This window comes from Canis lupus (genome assembly GCF_048164855.1).
Source record: "Canis lupus baileyi chromosome 3 unlocalized genomic scaffold, mCanLup2.hap1 SUPER_3_unloc_2, whole genome shotgun sequence".
NCBI lineage: Eukaryota > Metazoa > Chordata > Mammalia > Carnivora > Canidae > Canis > Canis lupus.
Window position 1 is genome coordinate 173,900 of NW_027326405.1, and position 27,008 is coordinate 200,907.

Here is a 27,008-nt window from a genome sequence, read left to right on the forward strand (position 1 = left end):
ACTTCCCCTCCAGCAACCCTCAATTTGTTTCCTATAGTTAAGAGTCTCTCATGGTTTGTCTCCCTTTCTGATTTCTTCCTATCCTGTTTTCCCTCTCATCCCCTATGATCCTCTACATTATTTCTTATATTTCACATATGAGTGAAACTATATAATTGTCTTTCTCTGATTGACTTATTTCACTCAGCATAATACCCTCCAGTTCCATCCATGTTAATGTGAATGTTAAGATTTCATCCTTTCTGATGGCTGGGTAATATTCCATTGTATCTATATATATGACATCTTCTTTATCCATTCATCTGTCAGTGGACATCTGAGCTCTTTCCATAGTTTGGCTGTTGTAGACATTGCTGCTATAAAAATAGGGGTGGATATGCCTCTTTGAATCACTATTTTGGTATCCTTTGGGCAAATACCTAGTAGTGCAATTGTTGGACTGTAGGGTAGCTCTATTTTTAGCTTCTTCAGGAACCTCCATATTGTTTTCCAGAGTGGCTGTACCAGCTTGCATTTCCACCAACAGTATAAGAGGAGAGGGTTCCACTTTCTCCACATCCTGGCCAACATCTGTTGTTTCCTGACCTGTTAATTTTAGCCATTCTGACGAGTGTGAGATGGTATCTCATTTTGGGTTGATTTGTATTTCCCTGATGCTAGGTGATGTTGAGCATTTTTTTTTTCATGTGTCTATTGGACATTTGTATGTCTTATTTGGAGAAATGTCTGTTAATGTCTTCTGCCCATTTCTTGACTGGATTATTTATTTTTTGGGTGTTGAGTTTGATAAGTTCTTTATAGATCTTGGATCTCTTCATCTGATTTGCTAATTATCTTCTCCCATTCCTAAGGTTGCCTTTTAGTTTTGTTAACTATGATGAAGTCCCAGTAGTTCACTTTTGCTTTTGTTTCTCCTGCCTTTGGAGACATGTCTAGCAAGAAGTTGCTGCAGCTGAGGTAGAAGAGGTTGCTGCCTGTGTTCTCCTCTAGGATTTTGATGGATTCCTGTCTCACATTTAGATCTTTCATCCATTTTGAGTTTATCTTTGTGTATAGTGTAAGAAAATCATCCATTTTCATTCTTCTACACGTGGCTGTCCAATTTTCCCAACACCATTTGTTGAAGAGAGTGTCTTTTTTCCATTGTATATTTTTTCCTGCTTTGTCAAAGATTAGTTGACCACAGAGTTGAAGGTCCATTTCTGGATTCGCTGTTCTGTTCCATTGATCTATGTGTCTGTTTTTGTAGCAGTATCTTCCTGTCTTGATGATTACAGCTTTGTAATATAGCTTCAGAATTGTGATGCCACCAGCTTTGGTTTTCTTTTTCAATATTCCTCTGGCTATTTGGGGTCTTCTCTGGTTCCATACAAATTTTAGGATTGTTTGTTCCAGCTCTATGAAAAATGTTGATGGTATTTTGTAGGGATTGCATTGAATGTGTAGAAGGCTCTGGGTAGCATAAACATTTTAACAATATTTGTTCTTCCAATCCATGAGCATGGAATATTTTTCTTTGTGTCTTCCTAAATTTCTTTCATTAGTGTCCTGAAGTTTTTAGAGTATAGATCTTTGTTTAGGCTTATTTCTAGGTATCTTATGATTTTGGTGCAATTGTAAATGGGATTGATTCCTTAATATCTCTTTCTTCTGTCTCATTGTTAGTGTATAGAATTGCAGCTGATTTCTGGACACACCAGTATTTTAAAAGCACATACGTGTCATCACCTTTGCTTTCCTCAGACTTAACTGCCACCCTGAATTTTGTTGTAAAGCAGCTATTGCTTTTCTTTGTGTTTTCCAACTATGTGTGGATTCCGAAATGAGAGAGTCTTCAGTTTTGCTTGATTGTGAAACTGATATGCATGGAACCATCCTGTGTGTATTCTGTGCTTCCTTCTTTAGTATACAATTATGTTTGTAAATTTCAGTCATGATGAATGTAAACTCCAGTTTCCTTTTCATTTCCATTGCTCTGTAACATTTATCCATTTCACTATTGGTGGAAAATGAGGTTCTTTTATGGTTTATGCCTTTAGAAACAATGCTACTAAGAAAATTTGTGTGTGTGTATCTGATGTACACACACACACACACACACACACATCTAAGCTGTATTTTCTAGGCTGTGTTCACCTCGGAGTGGAATTACTGGGTCAGAGGATATGTGTATGTTAGCTATATTAGAAACACCAAACTTATTTTCCAAAGTGCCTCTACTGGTTTTTGCTTTAACAGTACTCATGAATTCCTCTTGTTTCCCATTCTGACAAAATTTAGATTTGTTAGGATTTTTTAAATATTGTCAATATTTTATGGGTCTTATTGGTCTGAAATGTATTTTTGGTTTTATTTTGGAGTTACCTCATAATAATAAGACCATCATATGTTTATGAGCCATTTGTGCTTTTTGTTCTCTGAAGAGCTCTTCTCTTTTGCCACCTTTTCTATATGTTTATCATTTTGTATTGATTTGGGGAGTTATTTAAATATACAGGATATGAATCCTTTATTGGATGTATGTATATATTGCAAACATCTTTTCTTAGGTTGTGGCTTATCTTTGAAAGTTTTTTTTTTACTGTGCTTTGTTTTACAAATGTTTGTAATTTTAATGTGATTCAATCGTCAATCTTTTTTTTTTCAATATGCTTTTTGTTTTTTGTTGAAATCCTTCCCTGCTATACTGTTATAAAACTTTTGTTTCATATTTCTTTTAAAGCTTTAATAGTTTGTCTCTCACATTTAGGACTATAATCCACCTGGAAGTGATTCACTATATAGTGAGAAATAAGGAAGCAATTTCATCTTTTTCCATATTGAAACCCAACTGCCCCACCATGGGACTGATTAACCTCTCCTCATTGATCATTACTGCCAGCTGTGTTGTAAATGAAGTTTTCATAATAGATAGGTCTGTTACTGTTTTCTTTCTTTTTTCGTTGTTCCCTGTGCTACTGCCACTGTCTTTATCTTGGCTTAAATAAGTATTGGTATTAGAAGAACATTTTCAGTAGAACAGATCCCTCAACTTGTCCTTCTTCATGAGTATAATGGCCATCTTTGCTTTTCCATATGTATTTTATGATCACTTGTCAAATTCAAGGAAAAGTCTATTAAAAATTTTAAATTTATAGATTAATTTGGGGGAGAACTGCTTTCTTTAAAATATAGCATCTTTCCATAAATATGTATTATTTCTCCATTTATTTATCTTTCTTACTGTCTTTTAATAAAGTCTTAGAAATTTTTTCATAAATCTTTTATATATTTTTGCTCTATTTGTAGCATATGTGTTTTTGTTGCTATTGTAAATGGTATTTTATTTATTTTATTGTGAAATATTTTAAATATATAGATGAGAATAGAGAAAAATATAATGAACACCTATGGACTTAATCCGAGCTTTGTGAAGTATTAGCACTATGCCTGATTTCCTGCTGCTGATCTTTCTCCTCCAATTAAGCATAAATACAATTACAGTTCCTACTGTTCCTCTCCTATCTCATTCTCTTCCCTCCCTCCTTCTTTAGTGTTTTCCAAATCCAATGTTTTCATTCTTACATGTTTTTATATTCCCACTACATGTTTACATATTTGTGAGCAACATAAAGTATCGTACGTGTTTTATAATTTGAATGGATCAATGTCCTTTATTAAAGCAGTAGAGGGTTGTTGTTTTTTTTTTGTAGTTGTTTTTTGTTGTTTTTAGTAGTTGAAGAAAGTAGTGTCTAAAGAATGTCTTTCTACTCAGAGTATTGGTAATTCTTTTCTCCTGGGTTCTTACTAAACATTCCACCTTTGGGACTCATACTATTTTTCTATGTGAGAAAGCTCTAGAGAGAGGAAGATACACAATTTTCAGATGAAGGAGTATGTTTGAGCTTAGTCATGTATGTTTCCCCACTGACATTTTCATATCATATGAGGAATATTTGACTTAATTATTTTAACTATAACTCAATGAGGTGGAATTTTGTTACCATTGACATTAGGCATTTTTAGGTCTTGCCTCATTCACTCATTTCCCCATTTCTTATACACTTAGGCAAAATAAATAAATGATAAACAAGCAAAAGACAACCTAAATTATATATAGTGTTTTACAAATCCACTAAACTAAATTTTCTCTTTAGCTTTGACACTAAAGATAGAAAAGAAAAGTTATCACTTTTTTGGCTAGATAGTTACTATTGTCTGGAAGTAAACTGAAGAATTTTCTTGATTGATTTAAAAGTACGGGTTAGTTTTCCCTAGCTGCAGATTTATCTTCTCCCAAATTTCAAACTAATTCAAGTGAGGTTTTGTGTACTTTGAGCTAAATATCAACCCATCTCCATGTTTCAAGAAATGATACATGGATGCATATCTGCTTTTATTCTCTACTACTGTAATGCTTATTTACATGCCTAAAGGAACTAATTACTGCTTTGCCTGAGCAATAGCAAAGCAATAGCAAAAAACTATTATACTCTTATAATAGTTTACCCATGGGTAAAGGAAATCAATGGACATTTAAATGGAGTACTTCATGAAATACTTAAGAATTCATAAGATAAATTCTAAATACTAACTTCTGTCACATCACTTTTTCTATATTAATGGTACTGTTAGAACTAATGAATCAAACAAGGATTATTTTGTAAGTGATTTTAGTAAGACAAGGCAGATGCTTTATACAAATATCTGTTTAAATAGGAAGTCAGTTTTTACAGCCCTTTATAAAATACGCTTTTTATAAAATTTCACCTAATAGTGATAGAATTTAAAATTCTATTTATTAAAATAGAAAAGACATTTAAATCACATCCAAAAAATATACTGTTTTCCAGAAGGAAGTAATAAAATCAGAGAGGAAAAATTATTCTAGAAGATAAAATTCTAGAGCTATAAATAGAGTCATACTGTTCTGTAGTTCTGAACATAGAGGGTAACTTTAATTTTAAAATCTGAAGAATTAAATATTTTATACAAGGAAAGGTAAATATTTTTATTTTGCTTCCTGAAAATGCCTTTCCCTGGGTTCTTGACACCGGGAAAACACCACAATAGCAATTTCTGACTGCTAGCTTTTGTGACTACCCTGTGTATGTATGTGGTCATGAAGCAATTACTGCACCATTTCTTTTTTTTATCCATCATAGATAAAGAGCAAAGAATACACGGTAGCTTAGATGGAATCTGCACTCTCAAAAAAAAAGATACCTGAGTTTGGGCTACTTTAGCAATAAATGGGGATTCCTGTGAGCTTGTCCATCTGTACCTTTTTAATCCCTTTAGGTATATAGCAAAGGACTCCTGCCATGTTTGCTTTAGACGTAACTGTAAGGGTACAGAGAAAAAGGCCACAGAAGCTCTTTGTTTCTTGGCTGTCCTATCTAGATAAACAAGGGCCTGCAGCCTCAAAGGAGACTGCATGTATAGAAAGCCAAGCTGTCTATATAACCTAGCAAGGACTTCGACTTCAGGCCTTTTTGTTTTATTATCCATACTTATTATTTTATGATGTTTGTTACCTTTATTTTTTATGCTTAAAATATTTTTTTTAAATAAGGAATGTTTGTATTCTAAAGCGAAAAAGAGTATTTACTGAAATGTAATACTACTTTTATATCTAAACCACATAGGTCTCTTCTCCAGAAGCAACCACTATCACCAGCTTCTGGTCTGTTTTTACAGAGATGTTTTATGTATACGGGAATGTATAAAAATACATAACATATGCATAGATTCTTTAATAAGCACATGTGTACACTTATGATAGTATCCTTTATATATTGTTATGCACTTTGCTTTTATAACTTCACAAGACATCTCAGATCATGCCATATTAGTACCTGTAAAGCTGCCGCATTTTTTAAAAATACAGCATTTTGTTATATAGAAGTCTTTAGCCAGCTCCTTCATTTCTGACATTTAAGTTGTGTTTAGTTTAGTTTTTTTTTTTGGGGGGCGGGGGGGTTGTTTTTAAGAGAGAGGTAAGTGAGCAGGAAGAGAGGGTGTTGGGGGAGGGAGAGATCCCTCTTAAGCAGGCTCCACACCCAGCACAGAGCCTGATACAGAGCTCCATCTCACAACCCTGAGGTCATGACCTGAGCTGAAATCAAGAGTCCAGGTCTCACATTTAGGTCTTTAACTCATTGAAAGTTTATTTTTTCATATGGTGAATGAAAATTGTCCAGTTTCATTCTTTTGCATGATGCTGTCCTGTTTTCCCAACACCATTTGTTGAAGAGACTGTCTTTTTCCTGTTGCATACTCTTGCCTGCTTTGTTGAAGATTAATTGACTGTATAATTGTGAATTGACATTTCTGGGTTTTCTATTCTGTTCCATTGATATATATGTCTGTTTTTGTATCAGTACCATACTGTACTGATTACTTTACCTTTGTAATATAACTTGAAGTCGGAAATTGTGACTCCTGTAGTTTTGTCTTTTCAAGATTGCTTTGGCTCTTTGGGGTCTTAAGTTCTATACAAATTTTAGGATTGTGTGCTCTAGTTCTTCTAATCTATACTTTTTAATTTTTTATCAACTACTAGGAAGGGGATATTAAATTTTCTAATTATGGTTGTAGGATTTATGTATATCTTCTTTTATTTCTGTCAGCATTTGAAGTTTTTGTTATGAGATGGATACACATTTACTATTATGTCATCTCGCTAAACTGACCTTTTTTTTTTATCATTATGCGATGTCTTATGTCTGATAATATCCTTGTTCTGAACTTGATTTTGTCTGATCTAAATATAGCAACTTTAGCTTTCTTATGCTTAATGTTTGCATTTTTTTTGTTCTTTTACTTTTAACCTTTCTGTATTTTATATTTAATGTGTGCCCTTATAAATATTGATTCTCATTTTTTATTGTCTGACAGTTTCTTACTTTTAATGGAAATGTTTTGGCCACTTACATTTAACTTTTAATGTGCTTTGGGTTAAGCCTACCATCTTGTTATTTTTTTTTTAAAGATTTTATTCATTTATTTGAGAGAGAGAACACAAGCAGGGGTGGATGAAGCAGAGGAGAGGGAGAACCAGACTCCCCACTGAGCAGGGAGCCTGCCATGTTGCTTGATCCCAGGACCATGAGAGCATGCCCCAGGCCAAAGTTAGACATTTACCCAACTGAGCCACTCATGCACCCCTTGTTTTCTGTTCATCCTTTCTTTGTTCTTTTTGCCTCCTTTCCTGCTTACTTTTGAATGAATTAATAGTTTTTTAATATATACTACTGGTTTATTAGTCACATATTCTGTATTATTACTTTCAGTGTTTACTCAGGTTTATAATATTCAATTTTAGGTTATCACAGTCTGCCATCATAGAATATTATACTATATCACATAATTCTACTTTCCTCACCATTCTTCTTGTTTTGGGTATCATAATTTAAATTTTCATTCCCTTATAAGCCAACTGTACAGTGTTTAAAGAAATTAAGATATGAAAGAAAAATATGTTTTATATTTACCCACACAGTTTTCATTTCCAGTGCTCTTCATTCTTTGTATAGATCTGGTATTCTCCTTTAGCTTGAAAACCTCTCTCAACATTTCTTGTAGGGCAGGTCTTCTGATAACAAATTCTCAGAGCTTTTGTTTGTCTGCAATATGAAATTCTTAGAAAAACATCTTAATCAAATGACAGATTTTAGATAATACTATTGATGGTTCTAGATAAACCCAATTTACATGCTTTCCTTACCCCCCTTTCTTCCTAGCTCCCCTTCATTTCCGAATTACAAAATGCATCCAACCATGAACCATTTTGGAAAATGAGGATTTCATTAACCCTTTCCATACTACTTCCCTTCACAGCTTTGCTCCTCTTTTACTGTCTGTTATTAAAGAATACCAATGCATGTCAAATTCAAAGTAGGTGACCTGCTCAGAAGGTCTCTAGTTTCATCAACTTAGAAGATTTGGTATTGTGGGCTCACCCCTCTCTTTGCACTAAAGGTCTTTTCAAGAAGAGGCAACATTAGGGCATGACCAGGCATTCTGTAAAACTAACAGAAGGCCATTTTTAAATTGTACCGTTGTCTGCAGTGATTAATAGTTATATTGTTGTACATGAACAGTTGAGGCCATAAAGGAAAGTGAGGGGTTTTCAAGTTATACAATATTTATTTCCCTGTTTTACAGTTAAGCATCTTTTATCTCTTGCTGTGTCAAGATAAATAACTTTAGCAGAAGTGTCTAGTAACCAAGCTTATCGCCATCAACTTTAGGAGACTGTTCTTGAACTGCCAGTCTTCTCTCACTCTACATTCAGTCCATCAGCAAAACTTGTCAGGTTTACTTCCAAAATATATCCCAAATATGACCACTGTTATTTATTTATTTTTTGCCTCTAGTGTTCCCCCTTAGTCCAAGATACTTTGTTCTCGTATCTAGACATCTCTAATAGCCTCTTAACTATCTGTCTGTTTCCATTTTTACCTCCTCAAAGTCTGTTCTCTGCACAGAGTCCTCTTTTTAAAACCAGTCAGATCATATAACTTCTCTGCTCAGAACCCTCTAATAATTTGCCTTTTCACTTGGAACAGCATCCTGTCTTCACCATGACATACAGTGCCCTTTGTAGTCTTGTCCTGCCTCTCATTGCCCTCTACTTTACCCCTCACTGATTCTGCTCTGACACACTGGCCTCCTTGCTTTTCCTTGAACATGCTAAGTATGCTCCATTTTCTGGGCTTAATGCTTACTGTTTCCTCCACCTGAATGTTCTCTCAGATGTTCTTAAGTAGGTACCATTTGCTCAGACTTCTGCTCAAATTTATATCCTAGAACACTTCAAAAGTAGGAACTCGCCCACTTTGCCTCCTCCCTAACGTTGTTACTCTTCATCCTTTGTCCCTAATAAATGAACTGTGGCATAGAGAATATAATTCAGGCTAAGTAACGATTTTTTAGCAGAAGCTTTTTTGAAAGCTTGGTCATTTATGAAGCACGTGTTTACATTTCTAGGTGTGCATTCTATGCTTCTTAAGCAATTGGTTTACTACCTAAAGTGCATTATGAGTTATGTAATGACAAAGTTATTAGAAAACTTAGCCAGTGATTAGAAAAGTTACTGGAAAACTTTGTGGCCTACCTAGTGAATGTGTATCCCTGCATTATAGAATACATTATTTATTATTTCATTCTGTCTCTGCCCTGTTTTTCCCTTTTGTTTCACATTTAATTTATGTTCTGGTATCATGTAATGTATTTCTTTTTCAAGCTGTCTTAAATTATTTCTGGAACAAGGTAGGATATAAATACTTAAACCTAGAAATTATAGCATTGCCTACAAAAGTATAAGCTGGTAGAACTGCCAAACAAAATTAAATCAGTTGTCTTCCATATGATTACTGTTTTTGGTTCAAGAGAAAAAAATGCATAGTGACATTAGTAAAACTTAATATTTAAACTTAGGAAGAGAATTTTTCAGAGTAGGGAACATTTATGGCATAGTGTGTCTAGCATATCTTTTCTGGAACTTTCTCTTTCCATTCTAATGTTCAGCACATCTCTTGGTCCCAAGTGTGCACTTCAGAGATACTTAGCTATTTGTCCAAGCTAGACATAGGTCCCTACCTATGTAGGCAGAGTGAATAGGCCCAGAAATAGACACATGGCTCATTAGTTGGGCCAGTGAAAATCTTCCTAAGAATTTTGGATTTGGAAAAAAAAAAAAAAAGAATTTTGGATTTGGGACTGAAAGACTAAAATTAAAGCTGTGAAATGTATAAATTCCTAGGTCTAGGTAGCCACCTCTTTCTTTATGTGGGAAAAGCCAGACCACAGTGATATAGAGGATTAAGCTGGCCCATAAAGATAGATGGGATATGAGAAAAAAATCTGTAAAAAGTTCTGTGTCTTTGTCCTTCATTTTTATACAATTTTTTCTTGTACTCATAGATACCCCAGTATGATTTTAGTAAATTTCTCATTTTGCTAAGCAATTCGAGATAGTTTTGGCCACTTCTAACCAGAAGAGCCCCAAGTGATATAGATAAGGAGAGTAGTAGGAAGTACATGTGGGTATGATAGAATCCATATCTTCCCTACCTGAACCCGAGAGTCTGCCCAAATATACAGAGCTCTTATTCCTAGAATTAAATTATGAAGATATACAAATTTCTGAATAGTTAAGAATATGTAACAAGGGACACCTGGGTGGCTCAGTGGTTGAGCATCTGCCTTTGGCTCAGGTCATGATCCTGGGGTCTTGGGATTGAGTGCCCCATCAGGCTCCCCACGCTGATGTCTCTGCCTCTTTCTCTGTGTCTCTCATGAATAAATAAATAATATCTTTAAAAAAGGAATATGTACCAATTTTCGTTAAGGCAGTTTTCTTCAGGTTTAGACCGTTCTAAGTTTTTTATTTAATATTTTTATTTTAGAATCTGATACCTATGCTCTTATAGGAAGCAATGAAATCAGAGCTAATAATAATATCAGGCTATATTTGGATTAAAAAGCCCTTAGAATAGAGTGAGCTTTTGTGTAATATACATTGTTTCATGTGACTGAATGTTTACCAAAGTCTCCAGGGACAAAGATTTTATCACTGGCAGAGCCCTAGCAGCAAGAGCTTTCCTCTTCTCTTGCAATCAGCACCTTGTTTAATGTTTAAAAATATTTGGCAAACACAACAGAAGGAAGATTGTAGATGTTACCTTTAATTGGACTTTAAAAATTAATATGATGAAACAGTGTCCCAGGGTTTGCCCTTTTGCCATTGACCAGATAAAGAGAAGCCAGAGTACTTGTCTCAACTCTTATTTTGTTCTTAAAGAAGATAGAAATGATCTGTTCTAAATGGTACTATGACTAGTTGCATTTTGAAGTTTTATGTGTGTGGGTGTACACAATCTATGTTCAACAATGTAATGATTTTATATATGAGAGGAATTATTCAGACGACATGACAGTGATCACAGACCAAATATTTCTACCAATAATCTCACATTTTTTTTCCCAAAACAAAGATGCTAGATGCAGGAAAAGTGATTAATCTGATTTTTATCTAAGCCCTTGGCAACTTCTAATGGATGTACAAATTAAACACCAAAACAGAGAATACAAAAATAGTGTTAATAACACACAAAGTGAAATTTTAATTTTTCATTTTTTTCAATTAACTAAAAAATCAAAGCACATATTTCTGTATCTTTAGAATTAGTTTGATGCCACAGGGTGACTGAGGGTCTTTCTTGAGAACCAGTGACTTGTGGCTTCTCTCTGGGATTAATGTTCCAAGCCGCCAATCTATGTCACAACCAGCTCCGTTAAAAAAAACTCTTCTGCCCTTTAGGTACTGTTGTGATTTCTACCAAGACAAAAAAGTCTAAGAAAAGAACTACTCTTTTCTAGTATATTAGGGCTTGGATTCCTTTGGGTGTGTGTGTGTCGGGTGGGGGTCTCCAACATAATCCATGCAGAGATTCTCATCTGCTAGTCAGGCCTTCCTCACCTAACTGAGGTCTCAGCCTATAAACATCTGGAATCATAAGCATCTCTTGCACTTAATGATGAAAGTATAGAGTTTAGATCTAGGTGGAACCGAGTAAAAATCATTACTTCTACCTTTATTTTTTTTTTCATTACTCCTACCTTTAATATCTGCACATCCTTGAGAAAATTATATAGTTTCTCAGTCATGCTTTTATCTACCACAAAGGGTTATAATAAGATATTATATCTGAACTATTTTTAGTTTCTCTCACATTCCTTAATTCCACCACATTCCATATTTCTGTCATCCTTGATCATGAACCCAAATACATACTGGCCGCTGTCGTAGTCCTTTCTTTTATTTTATTTTATTTATTTATTTATTTATTTTTTAATTTATCTATGATAGTCACAGAGAGAGAGAGGCAGAGACACAGGCAGAGGGAGAAGCAGGCTCCATGCACCGGGAGCCCGATGTGGGATTCGATCCCGGGTCTCCAGGATCGTGCCCTGGGCCAAAGGCAGGCGCCAAACCGCTGCGCCACCCAGGGATCCCCCTTTCTTTTATTTTAAACTTTCATCCAAGTAATGCTCTGTGTTTGACCTCATGATCTTTCAGTGCTTTTTCTCTTCCACACCTTTCCATTGTGCCCTGTAGAATTTGTCCTATAAGAAAAAATTATCTTAGGTCTTCAGCCTTTTCAGTTATTCTTGCACTCGTTTCACATTTGGAGCTACCCTAAGAATTTTATTACCTCTAGATCCCTCTTGAGTGGAAACTACTTTGCTCCCTCATTATAATCTAATACTGGTTACTCATTATTATTTCAGGTTCCTTTTTGCTGTTTATAACCCATCACTCCTCTATCTTCTGCTAAAAATAATCCTGTAACACAACAACTTTTCAATCATCTGACTACCTTGCTTTTTGGTGGTCATGTACCAATCTCTCAGTTATTGTTCTATGTTAAGTAAGAGCTTATACCAGGCTGAGTGCTTTCCCCCCTAATTTTGTATTATTTTGTTGTTCTAGATGCCATCAATATACTCACTTAAGATGTCCTGTCTGATAACATAGCCACATAGTTTCCTGACATCCTTAACTCTTATCTTCTGTGTCTGGATTCCAACCCTGAAATATCACCTGCTCTCGTACAATATCTGGAGATAGTAAGCCAGTCAATTATTTTCTGTACGTATTCCATCTCAGTTCACCCAGGTGAAAGTCTCAGCAGTTATACTACTACAGAATCTTAGAAATCACTGACTACTAATTTTGTCCTTATTAACAGCCAGCCAGTGGTGAGTGAATCAACTCTAGAATCTCACCCTTAGATGTACTTTCTGAGACCATTTCTGTCACCAGCTCTCTTAGGTAAAACGAGAAGCACCTCAAGAAAGCAGAGCTTAAGAAAGATTTGTGTGCAGTGATTTATTTAGAGAGTATTCTTAAAAAGAAAGTGAGGAAAGCAGTAAAGGGCAGAGGAAGAAGATAGGCAAAGATGTGGTTTCAAAAGAAGTCTAGTCTAGCCTTAGCTTGATCCCATGGGAAGCTCTGGAAAGTAAATGGTACCATGGAATTATCCCTTGTGAGACCAAAATCTGATGGCTTGGTTTTTGTAAACTTGTATTTGTTACTCAAGTGTGCAGGCCCCCAAGGTGGTTGATTCTATAACCCAGATATTACTGAACAAAGAGACACTCACTGACAGGGAGTAAATTTGATAACCTTTTTTAGGATTAAGAACCAATCTTAATTAGGTTCCTAGTATTCCATTGGAGAATTACATTTATATTTCACTTACCTGGAGGCATAATTATTAGTTTCCATTTTTTTTCTATTGTAAACCAAATGTTTACAGTACAAACCATTCCCTAAATAATGAACTACATGTCACTTTTTAAAGTAATAATAAGATAATTGGCAAATATGAAGAAACCCTAGATTATCAGCTTTTTATTGTATCATACTAACACAATTAAGGATTATTGAGTTAAATTTTGGTTTAAAAGATAGAAATATATTAAAGTTGTTGCATGGATATAGAGATGAGAAGTGGAAATTAAGATGGAACCAACTATGAAAGTAAAATTTTGATAACTAAAAAAGAACAGAAGTTTAAATTTATTAGGGAATAAATACATTTCTTATGTTTAGGTACCCACATGAGTGTTCTATTCCCTTAACAAATATTTTGAAATATAAGACTTGGCTGAAGGGCAGGTTAGGGGATCATCTTATTGGCTCAAGTATGTGAAATCAGACATATATGCCCTACTTAGGCCATAATAAGTAATATTAGAATGTTTATATACCCCTAAATGAAAAAGAGGCATATCACACCCACAAAGACACATACCCACAAACTGTTCAAAAATAAGGTAAGGGGTATTGATTAAAAAAAGAATAGAAAATTGTGTATAAAGGTAACACTAGAGATTTAGGTAAAGTGAAAATTGAAGGAAAAAAATGTATGCTTTCTTCCAGGATTATTGAAGACATATCAAAAGATATCCATGTGGAAAAGCAAAATATTTAGAGGGGGAAAAAAAGGAATGAATTAATATAAGATGAAAATTGATAATTAAAATGCCTGATGTGTTCAGTTTTTGAAGAATATCTCTTAGCTATAAGGATATGTATATGATTGTATAAACAAAAAAGATAAACTCTTTTCATAAAATGCACAGAAGCAGTTATCCTAAGGGAGAGAAAAGAAAAAGCTGTAGATAAGTAATTGTTAATGTTACCAATAGTAGCTTTTTAAAATCTGGGTAGTGGGTATGTGCAGTATTATTTCTAATATTACGTATTGAAAACATACCTTTAGAAGTCTGATATACTTATTCATAAAAATATAATTAAAAATAGGTTTTAATACATAAAACAATTTTAAATAACCAATAAATTAAAAAGAAATCACAGTTATAACTGTAAAGGAGGAACAAAATAGTGCTAAGTTCATATGAACCATGAACTGATTTAACTTACCAATTCCAAAATATTTAAAATAGAAGCATTTTTTTTAAGATTTTATTTATTCATTCATGAGAGACACAGAGAGAGAGAGAGAGAGAGAGGCAGAGACACAGGCAGAGGGAGAAGCAGGCTCCATGAAGGGAGCCCGACGTAGGACTTGATCCCAGGATTCCAGGATCACACCTGAGCAGAAGGCAGGCACTCAACCACTGAGCTACCCAGGCGTCCCAAAATAGAAGCATTTTAAATTAATTTCTATCACTTAATATAAGAGAATACTGTTAAGGTAAATTGGTATCAAAAGTTTAAATTCATTGCACAACAGAATTTGGAATAAGAGATCTTTGATAATTTTACATTATATATGTGAGAACATCATAATGAGGTCTTAGACCACATTTAGGATATGTAGAACTGCAGAAAGGTGGAAAAGTGACTGCAAAAACATTGTTAATCTTCAGAGAAATGATCATAATAGCAATTTAGTGTTAATATTAAAAAAAAACAGTGATCTTGAGTATGATTCTGTTGTTAGTCCACCATTAGCTACTCCTAAAATACTGAAATAAATATCAAGTGGCAAAAAGTGGTACATTTTTAAGACTATAGCAAGACTACAAACATGAAGCAGCATTAGAATTTTAAAAAATAAATCATTATAGAAAAACTTCATTAATGATTTATAAGAGAGGATACACATCATGTTAATTAAATTTACAGATGATACTAAATTGAAGAGTGTTGACAAAACCAGTGAGGGCAGATAAAAGGGACCTAAAGTGGTTAGAAATATGGGCAGGAAATGAAATGTGATTCAACCTGGAAAAATGTAGCTAATACATCGGGGAAAAATAATCAGAAACACAGCCATTCAATTGGCAGGATATATAGTACTTGGAAAGCAGTAATACCAAGAGACTTTGAGATGATAGTGGGTAGCAAATTATATATGATCTTGTAATGCAATATGAGAGTAAAATCAGTCAATGAGATTTTAGTCTGTATATGCAAAAGCTTCATGTCGAATGGCTGGAAGATAAAAGTTCTGTAAATGGTATTGCTGAGATCATAACACAAATACCACTTTAAGGTGTAAATACCTCACTAAGTAAATTGAGTAGTGCTCAAACTAGAAAATACATACATAATAGGCTTTAGTCTTTAGCTTGAAGGAGAAGATTAAAATAACAAAATATATATTTGTCCATCTCTAAGTCCAGTTATGATAACATTTCACAAATATTTGAAAGATGTAAACATCATGGAAGCCAAGTCATTTTTAAGAGTAGAATAAGGGGTTTCTATTCAAGTAATGGGATGAAATTAAGTAACGGAAATTTAAGACTGAATCTGGGAAATGTTTCCTGACAGTGAAATCTATTAGTCTCTGGAATGGATTCCCTAGAGGAGAGAGGGGAAGTTCCATTGCTCTAGTCATTGGACTAGATCAAGGCTTGGACAACACATTATTTAAAAAAAAAAAAAAAAAAGGTAAAAACTAAATTGACCATTTTGCATTGGAAAGGATGCACACAGTAACATTGTTGGGTCATCTAATTGTTGTAGACAGTCTCAGACTTCTCAGACATATCCTATTATTAAGGAACTGCATGTTATTTTTTAATGAATGATTTCTAAAAGACCAATTTATGTTTTCTAGCTCTGGACTTCAATTTCCTGGATTTTTTTTTTCTCCCAAGTCGTAGGAATGCTAGAAAAGAAAACACCCCTCCTTTTCCCTGTTGATGAGATATGGCCTTAAATATTCCAAGCCTTTTGGATCAAATCAGATGAGGTAGCTAAAGTCTCACTTACACCAGTGCATTGAAAACATATTTTTACTGCAGTTTTGTAACCACAACTATGCAATATATAAAAATTCATTCACTTCCTTTTTTGGGTTAATCCACAGAGAGATTTTTACCAGATGGTATCCTGAAGGTACTATTTACTTTTAGCAAAGCAATATAACTGAGTTTGAAAAATATAAAGTATGCACTTCATCCCAACATTAAAACATTCTGTCAATTGTACTCTTAAATTAGCTAAAGTTTGTCTGTAACTTGTTCTCTGTTACAGCAGAGTAAAATGACTATGGAAGAATACTGGTAAATGACAATTTTAACCCAAAGTGTGATTCTTCTAAACAAAAACAAATTAAAATTAAATTTTGTGACAGATTTTTTTTGTGTGTTTTTTTTGTGACAGATTTTAAAGGTAAATTTTATAATCTATATATTTATGTTTTAAAGTGTATATACACACATACACACATATACACAAATATACACATACACACACTATATTTCACATGATTAGTCCTTGTAGAAAAAAAGTAAAGAGAATAGAGGCTCCAGTTCTCAAGTACTTTACAGCCTAGCTGGAGAGGAATATGTGCAAAGCAAATATAGGTGGTGTAGATATATGTCAGTTATTTAATAAAAGCATTTGGATAGAATTGTGCAAATTATGAGAAGATGACAAATAGATTTGATTCAGTAGAGTGGAGAATCTATTGAGGTCTAATAAGGAATGAACTGGAGAAATGAGACTACAGAATTATAATAGTATATTAGAGCTCTCCAGAGAAAACCAATAGGATGGAGACAGATGAATGATTGATTGATTGATTGACAGATTTACATTGACCTTGTGATTATGGAGGCTGGCAGGTCTAAAATCTGCAGAGCTGTTGTTCCAATTCAAAGGCTTTCAATCAGGAAGACCAGATATTACACAGTTTGAAGGCCATCAGGCAGAATTTGCTCTTACTAGAGGAGAGTCAGACTTCTGTTCCATTCAGACCTTCAACTAATTACACTAAGGTCACTCCCATTTTAGAGTACAATTTGCTTTATTCATTCTACTGATATTAATGTTAATCTCATCCAAAACTACCTCATAGAAATACCCAGAATGCTTGACCAAATGATCTGGGCACCACATGACCCAGTCAAGTTGACATATAAAATTAACTGTCACAGAGACTGAGAAGAATTTGATTTATAGAGATCATTTGTAAATTTTGGGGTAGGAAAGTAACATTATAGAGATAGGACTTGAGAACTATTCTAATAACAGTAAATAGAAAAGATAGGAGAAGCAAACTTGATTCAAGAGAAGTTAGTAGCTTTGGAAAAAGAAAGGAAGGAGATCCATGGGACGCCTGGATGGCTCAGCAGTTGAGCATCTGCCTTCAGCTCAGGGCGTGATTCCAGGGCCCAGGGATCAAGTCCCACATCGGGCTCTGTGCGGGGAGCTGCTTCGCCCTTTACCTGTGTCTCTGCTTCTCTCTCTCTATGTCTCTCATGAATAAATAAAATCTTAAAAAAAAAAAAAGAAAGAAGATCCAAAAGACATTTCTAAGGAGGAAAGAATCATGCCTTGTTCATAAACTATAAATGTAGAGTCTACTAATTTCTATTTAAAGACAGATACCAATGTGGTGATTTAGAGTTCAGTAGAAATGGGAACATTGAGAAGATTTTTCTGCTCTATTTTGTTGCCAATAGGATTAATTTTGTCCACCCTTGAAAAAACAATTTTGAAAACCACGGTTTTATTCATCTTCAACTTTAAGTTAAAAATATTTTTGAGGGAAATAAATGATCAGTTATGATTTTGGTGTAACTAAAACAAAGTATAGTATAACATGTCATGTATAATTAAATAATATAAATTTTAGGTGTTAACAAGCCATTTAAGTAGAAGTGAGTTACATAAGTTACATAAATACATGTGGGTTAAAAACTACCCCTTTTTCCTTATTGATTAGGTAGTATTACTCTAGGAATGCAGCCTCCCTGCTATCACAGAACTAGGGCACCTGTTTTTTAATTTTGGGATGTTTTCATTTTTTTGTTGTTGTTGTTGTAAGCAAAATTAAAAAGTTCCTAAACCAAATAGGTAAGAAAAAAAACCACAAAAATTAGAGGTAAATCTTGACTTTAGAACAATTCACACTTTTAAACAACATGTCTTACATCTAATCTCAGAAGTAGAATTCAAATTTACTAAAGAGAATTCTTGTGTTTGTGTATTACTAACATAAGACCATTCTGAGCCATTATTACAAGGTGGTAACCTGTTGAGTAGCAAACACTTCAATTTGCAGAGTTTTTACTTCCTTGTATTTATTTATTTATGTTGTTTTTTGCTGCAACTTTCAAATTTGTCTTCCCCAAACCCTGTAGAGATTCCTTAGATGCCAATATTGAAGAAAGTGCAGGAGTCTGAGTCGGAGAGGTCTGAATCTCCACTCGGCTTCAACCAGGGCAGCTCCAGATTATTTTTGTTTTATTGAGTTTCTAAGAAAGATTTCTTTTGTCCATTCCTGAAAAAACAATTTTGAAAACCACAATTTTATTTCACTTTACTCTTAAATATGTTAGAAATGTTTCTGTCAAAGATTATGCTAAAATGTAAAGCTATATTCTAGATATTTTATAATTTGTATTTAGCCCTTAAGAATATCCCCCTTTTTAAACATAAAATTATGATTCCACTTTTTTAAACAATTATCTAGATATCATTTTCATACCATGCAGTTCTCCCATTTTAAGTGTGCAATTCCATGGTTTTGATTATAATCGCAGTTATGCAGTTATCACTACAGTCTTAGGACATTTACAACAGCCTAGAAAAAAATCCACTCCTTATTTCCCCCTAATTCTCGCAGCCCTCTTAGCCCTAATCTACTTTTTGTCTCTATGGATTTATCTATTCTGGATGTTTCATATAATATGTAGTCTTTTGTGACTGGCTTCTTTTACAAAGCATAATGTTTATGTGGTCATCTGTGTTGTAACATGCATCTGTACTTCATTCCTTTTATTCTTCAGTAATATTCCATTCTGTGTCTGTTACCACACTTTACTATTATGATATCAGTTTTGCACATTTAACGTCCATTCAAATATTAAGAAACACATTATGTACAAGGACAAATTACATGTAAACCATGTAAAATTTTCATCTGATTCAGATATAATTACTATGTTTAAAGTGATATACTAAATATCATAAGAGAGACCAAAAGAAGGTAAAATGATATCTTAAGAATACTGTTTTATGATTTACTAACGTCCTTCCCATATTTTCTAATATTCTAACTTCAGTAGTCTGTGGATAAGCCTCATTCTTTTTTAATCCCAAAGAATTAGGACTTTATGCAGTTACTTAACCTTTCTGGAATTCAATTTACTTATCTGGAAAACAGAATAATAATAGAAAAGTAAAAATGAAATAATAGGTATAAAATGTTTAAATGGGACCTGAAACATAGTTATTTCTCAGTAAATATTCTAAGATCAGAAAACTAATTTATTGCCTCCCAGGACCATTCTTTTTTAATATAGCCAGTAGCCAGATTTATATACTCAATAGTTTCATGTTGCTAGTGGCCATTTTATTGGACAGCACGGATAATAGATTATTTCCTTCATCGTAGAAAGTTCCATTTAACAGCAATGCTATAGGATCTTAAAATGCAGAATTACGGTTAGGACATATACATGACTGCCAAACAAGGAACACAATTCTAAGGGAATGATTTTGATGGTTAGTATCACATATCCTCAGAATGGGATGGGATGTCTTCCTTCTGTAATGATCAAAGCCTGTGGAGGAGATACTATTTGAGCTAGACCTTGAGGTATAGGTATACACAAAAGAAAGGGATTATTTAGTAGTATCCGATTCAGTGGATATATACCAAAGCACTAGGCATTTAAATGAAGAAAAGGATTAATGAGAGAGTAGTGAAAATAATATTAAGAAATTAGCAAAGGGTTATAGAAGGTTTTTCTTTGCACAAATTTTTTTGTACTTTCTGTCAACATTGGAAGTCATTAGATTTTGAGAAGGGAAAGTATATGTTAGGGTGTTTGATATGACAAAATTTTGGGATGGATCACAGACTGAAAGACTTTGTAAGAAGGTGTTACCTTCAAGGCTCTTCATGTATTTTAGGACATTTATGTCTTTTCTAATCATCTCTTCTGATGACTAAGCATCCTAACTTCAACATATCTTCTTATAATGTAAATCTTGTACTAGCTCCCTTCTTTGGATTCATTCTAATTGGTTACTACCTCTCCTGAGAAATGGGGTGCCCAGAATAATTCAGTGTTCTTGTATGGTTTGACCAATGTAGGATTCTGGGCAGTTATTTCTTCTACATATACAGGTATTTTATATGTTGATGTGTTGATAACTAAGGAGTATTTCAGCTGAAATTTTTAACTAGAATTTGGAAATTAGCACTGGTGCTTTATTAAGTATTCATTTCATACCTAACATATGGCATGTACTTTTTAGGTGCTCAGAACTAGAGGTAGAATTTTAGTGGTAATTAACTGCAGAGAGAGATAGATAAGAATTGACTATATAAAAAAATTGACTATATACATAAATATATTTATTTATTTCATTATATATATTTAAGGGAAAATAGTATACCAAGGACACAGAATGTTTTTGAGTGAATTTCTCTGAAAGAGCTAAGGAAAAGTAGTAAGAAAGGGATGCTAAGTATCTAAATGAATCAGACAGAAACAAAGAAAGGAGAGAATTTCAAGAAAGGGTAAATGAGGGACACCTGAGTGGCTCAGCGGTTGAGCTTCTGTCTTCGGTCCAGGGTGTGATCCCGGGGTCCCAGAATCAGGTCCCGCATCAGACTCCCTGCATGGAGCCTGCTTCTCCCTCTGCCTGTGTCTCTGTCTCTGTCTCTGTCTCTCTCTCTCTCTCTGTCTCATGAATAAATAATAAAATCTTAAAAAAAAAATAAGGGTGAATGGTTAACAGTATCTGAACTTCCAAGAGGCAAAGGCTACTGGATATAGCAATTAATATATTCTTGATTATTTTTTTATGTAATGAGAGTGAGCTCAAGCTTTTAAAAGATTAAATTTTCAGAGGTGCCTGGGTAGCATGGTCAATTAAGCATCCAACTCTTGATTTTGGCTCAGGTCATGCTCTCAGGGTCTTCAGATCGAGCCCTGCATGGGGCTCTGTGCTCAGTGGGAGGGTCAGCTTGGGACTCTGTCTCCGTCTGTCCTTCTTTATTGTATTCCCATGCTCTCTCTCTCAAAACAAAACTAGAAAGACAGTAACTTTTAGTGTTAAGACAGAAACAGCATCTTATTATGGACAGAAAAACAGAGAGTAGGCTACAGAAGTAGTAAGAGACTACTACTATACACATCTTTTTGGGGTGATTTTTAGAATTAGCCAACTTGACTCTATTGTTTACATGAAAAAATAAACAAGTAATAATCCAGAAAAGTCTTTAAAAGTAGCATGATGAAGAGAGACTATCCCACTCAGATGTTAAAAGTAGTACAAAGCAAAAAAAAAAAAAAAAAAAAAAAAGGCAGTACAAAGCTAACTTGATTTAAATAATGTGGTAAGAACACATGAATAGACAAGCAGATCAATTGAATAAATGGAGAGTATGGAAATAAATACATATGGAAATTTAGCATATAATAAAGGTGATGTTTTGAGTTAATGTGAAAAAGGTGGATTATTCCATAGTAAATGATGTGACAACTGGTTAGCCAGTGTATACATATAAAATGTTGGGTTCTTACCTTACAGCTCATGGCTTATGGAGCAAAGATTTAATCTTTAAAAATGAAAATATAAAAGTATTAGAAAAAACTCTGAGATTTTTTTTAATTACAGAAGAAAGACATAAACTTCAGAAGTCATAATGGAAAATATTAATTAATTTGACTAAAGAAAAAAGAAAAAAAATTCCATGACCATAAGAGGTGCCTGGATGGCTCAGTTAAGCATCTGACTCTTGATTTCAGCTCAGATCATGCTTTTAGGGTTGTGAGATGGAGCCTGGCATTGGGCTCTGGGCTGGGCATGGAGCCTGCTTTTCATTTGCTGCCCTTCCCTTTCTGTGTCCCCGCCTCAAAAACAAAACAAAACAAAGCAAAACACCATAAGCAGAGTAAAAAGGCCAACTCTAAACTGGGGAAATATATTTGTAATTCTATATTGCAGATAAAAGATAACATTAATACATAAAGAGCTCTTACAAATCAATAAGACAAATATTAACAATTTGAAGAATATAAATAGATGATGAGAAACGCAATACAGTTTCGTAAAATCCTGAACAGATGCTCATTTTTTCTTAGAATTTTGAATTAAAACTATACTGAGATACCATTTTTCGCTCATTAGATAGGCAGAGGTAAAAATAATGTTTTGTTGTCAGGTAGTAAGGAGGAAAAAGCATTGTCATACATGGGAGTCAAAGTTGGTGAAAACTCAAGAAAGCAACTCATTAATAGTTCTCAAAATTGCTGTACATGTGTTTCTGATCCAGGAATTCTACTTTTAGGAATATATACCAAAGACAGGTGTACCCACACATGAAAGGTTCTATGCACAAGAGGAGTCCTGGCATCATTGTCTGTAAACACTGAGAGTGGAAATAAGATAAATGTCCACCAGAGATGACTACTGAAGAAACTCTGGTATAATTTTGTGTATAATTTATAAGTAGGAAAGAGCTATCATCATAACACAGAAGTCATGTTGATTTCTATGTGATTTTCCCTCACATGTTAATGCACTTTGCACTGAGTAACAGTGGCTTCAAGTGCTTTTTTTGTGCTGTCTCGCCCATTATTAATGACTGCAGCTTGAACATTGTCTGGTAAGCTTCCAACCAGCCTGACTATTGGGAGGCCTGCAGGCTAGGAACTGGGAAAAGGAATGTCTTAGTTTGGGTTCCCCAGGAAAGACCCTCAGATACGGATCTGAGTACTTTATTTTGGAGGTGATCTCAAGAAACATTGTTAGAGGATAGTGAAATAAAAGTGCAGCTTAATAGTCAATAAAGGATGCAAAATCAAGTTAGGAGTACTGTGTATAAATTATCCATAAGAGTGGAATATAGATGCTTGAGTTATCCTACTCAAAGATAGGGCAGATTCACACTGAATCCTATCAGTCTTTGGTTGACAGCTTTTACTTTTTTTGTTTTTAATCTTCCAACCTGCTGTGTACAAGGGCAGAGTGGCTTAGGAGAGAGTCTTCAGGCTATTAAGCCCCTGCTACAAGCAAAAAGAGGTGTGTGAGGAGGAAGGAACAAAGGTGGAAAGGAGGGTTAATACCCACTCTGTAGGCAGCAGGATGGGATGAAATCCACTATGATAGGCTGCAACAGGTAACCAAGGCCAAATGGATTTGGAGAGGGAGAGCTAACTAGTCTCCAAGTCTGCAAGCTCTCTTTCTTCAGGATAATTCTCCAATATATATCTCAGCAGCCTGATTATTTTGCAGAAACCTCAGGTATTTCAGTCAACTTTTATAGCAGAAATACCTGTATTTGTTGTAGTCATGCTGCTGAAATGAAAGATGTAAGACAGAAGTACCTGTACTATGCAGCTGTTAAAAAGGTTTTTAGATGGATCAGCCCTGTATCGACTATTGGAAACATTTCTAAGATAAATGAAGTACACATACACAGAATAAAATAGTGTGAAGAATGTGTTCAAGAGACAGCTACTCTCCAAAGATTTATGCTACCCATTTATAAAGTAAATTTGAGTAAGTGCCAAGCCATGGACTACATTTTCCAGCCTCACTTGCATCTAAAAGGACCTAAAAGTCGTCTAAATGACTATTATTTCCAGTGGAGTATGTGCAGAGTGATCTGCTGACTTCTGGGCAAGGTTAAAAAGCAGTTATATCTTCTATTTTTCTTCCTTTGCTGCTGAAGTGAAGACTTTGAAGCCCTGGGCTATGACAGAACTTGGACTCTTGAGGCACACATGGAAGGTTGCCCAGTGAACATAGGACTGTTGGGTGTATGCAAACCAACCTTTCATTTTGCTAAACTAAGACTTCAGGGTTTAATTATTGCAGCAGCTAGCATTACCTTAACAGTATATTGCCATTTGAATATAACTATAAAATTGAATGTATAAATATATGCTTCCATACGTATAGAATGTGATTGAAAGAATACATAAGGAACTAAGAATGGTGTTTCATGCAAAGGTACAAAATGGCAAAATATCCAAGGTGATTTTTTGTAGCATTGTTGGAAGAATACAAAATTGGAAATAACTGAATGGTCCAATAATAAGGGATTAATTGAATAAACAATGGAACACACGTACACAGAAAAATAAAGCTCTATATACCAATGTGGAGATATCTCCATGACATATGAAGATGGCAGTGGAGGAAAAGGGAGGAACGAATTATAGAGGAATGTGTATTGTATGTTACTTTTTTGTAAAAAAGAATGGAGAAAAAGGAATATGAATATATATTATATAAATATATTTATATTTCCTTGTATTTGTGTGAAGAAACCAGAAAGAAAAATAATAAACTAATAATAAAATGGTTACCTAAAAGTAACCTATAACCTATAGTTAACCTATAGTAACCTATAAGTTGATAAGAAATATGGAAATGGTCAGGAGTGGGAATGAGATTTCTTTTTTATGTGTTTTTATATAGGATTGATTGTTTAAAACTTTTTACTACAGACATTATATACAAGAAGAAAGAGTAGAATAATGAACCTTCAGACTTATCACCGAACTCCAACAATTATAGATGACCTATCTTATTTCACCTATAACCTCATGCCCATACCCCTTCACTAGGTTATTTTAAAGTAAATCTCAGATATATCATTTTATTTGTAACTATCCATGTATATTTCAGTGTGTATCTTTAACACATAGGAACTATTTTTTTTAAATTATTGTCACACTAAAAATTATAATTTCTTATTATAAAAGAAATTTAAGGGCCACCTGGGTGGCTAAGTGATTGAACGTCTGCCTTTGGCTCAGGTCATGATTCCAGGGTCCTGGGATCGAGTCCTGAATTGGGCTCCCCACGGGGAGCCTGCTTCTCTCTCTGTGTCTCTCATGAATAAAGAAAGAAAATCTTTAAAACAAAAAAGAAAAAAAAGAAAGGAAATTTAAAGAACACTTAGAATACATTTTTGTAAACATTACCTTATTTTTCACCTGCCCTGTTTCCTTCTCTGCTTGCAGAATCTGAATTTATTATAGAGCCTTATAGTATAGTTTACTGATAAATTTTCATTGGAAATAATTTAATCTCAGAGTAGAACTATAAAAATATTATAAAAAATTTCTATATTCTCTTCAGACAACCAAATTGTTAACATTTTACTGTATTTGCTTTGTATCATTCCTTCTCCACCCCTCTCTATATATGAATTATGTGCATCTATTTATGTATACGTAGTTTTATTCCAGATCACTTGAGAATATGTGCATATTCTCTATACTCAAATACCTGTTTTTTTATTTCCTAAGAATATTCTGGTACATAGTCACAGAAGAAATTAACATGGTTCAATACTATTATTTAATCTGTAAACCTGATTTATATTATGCTTATTTTTCCTTGTAATAGCCTTTATAGCAGAAAAATTTTTTTCTGAATCAGGATCCAAACCAGGATCATACAATGCATTTTTTGTCATATCTCTTAGATTCATTTAATCTGGAATTATTTCTCTGTTATGTGTTTGACATTTTTTAAGGAGTATAGGCTAAGTATTTTAAAGGATTCCCTCAGTTGGGTTTATCTGGTGTTTTTTCATGATTAGATTCCGATTATGAACTTTTTTGGCAAAGATACCACAAAAGTGATGCATCTTTTTCAGTGTATTGCCTTTGGAGGCATTCGATGTCTTTTCTTCCCATTTCTGTTGATACAATCTTTGAGGTTTAGGTGGTAGTTGGTAGGTTTCTCCATTGTAAAGTTACTTTTTTCCCCCATGTAATTAATAAGAATTTTGTGAGGAGATAATTTTTTAAAGATTGATTTTATTTAATTGTTTGTTTGTTTGTTTATTTATTTATTTATTTAAGAGCACAAGCAGGGGAAGTGGCAGGTGGAAGGAGAGGGAGAAGTTGACTCCCCACTGAACAGAAGCCTGTAATGGAGCTGATCCCAGACCCTGGGATCACAACCTGAGCTGAAGACAGAGGCTTAGCTGACTGAGCCACCCAGGTGCCCCTGTGGGGAGATAATTTGAGACCAGAGAGATATTCTAGTCTTCATCAACTTTTCACCTATTAATTGTAACATATATTGATGTTGTTTACCAAATAGTGACATTATCTTATTCCTTCTACATTTATTAGTTGGTGTCCTACTCTAAGGAAAAACTTCTCTCCAATATAAAAATATATTTATATCAATTTATATGGGCTCAGATGTTTATACTGTCCCAAATTTGGCCGGTAGAAACCTCTTTAAGCTAGCTCTTGTGTCCCTTTCAGCCCAGCATTTTTTTTTAAATCACTTCCTTGCTTTCTGATATAGCAAGACATTCCAGGCTTATCTTAGACATTTCTTCCTTCAGTCCTTCAGTCTCCAAGGAAATGGTTTCTTTTAATACTTGAAATTAAGATCCTCATACTAATCATGTTTATTATTGAATAATTTTCCATTCTTCTAGGCCCAATGTTGACTCTTGAATCATGTACATGTATTACCCTTTTAAAATTGTAATTTAAAACTTTAGACCCCAAATACACCTGAAATCACAAAA

At 34.1% G+C, this 27,008-nt stretch overlaps 1 protein-coding gene and 1 long non-coding RNA gene across 5 annotated transcripts in view; one reads left to right on the forward strand and one right to left on the reverse strand.

The window, feature by feature from the left end:
* Window positions 1-27,008, forward strand: part of LOC140629211 (putative pleckstrin homology domain-containing family M member 1P) — a 176,575-nt gene that overhangs the window by 59,617 nt on the left and 89,950 nt on the right. The gene's annotated exons all lie outside the window — the stretch shown is intronic.
* Window positions 15,060-27,008, reverse strand: part of LOC140629214 (uncharacterized) — a 107,168-nt gene continuing 95,219 nt past the window's right edge. The window contains exon 3 of the long non-coding RNA XR_012027055.1: window positions 15,060-18,761. This is a non-coding gene — a long non-coding RNA (uncharacterized lncRNA). The remainder of the gene's footprint in view (window positions 18,762-27,008) is intronic.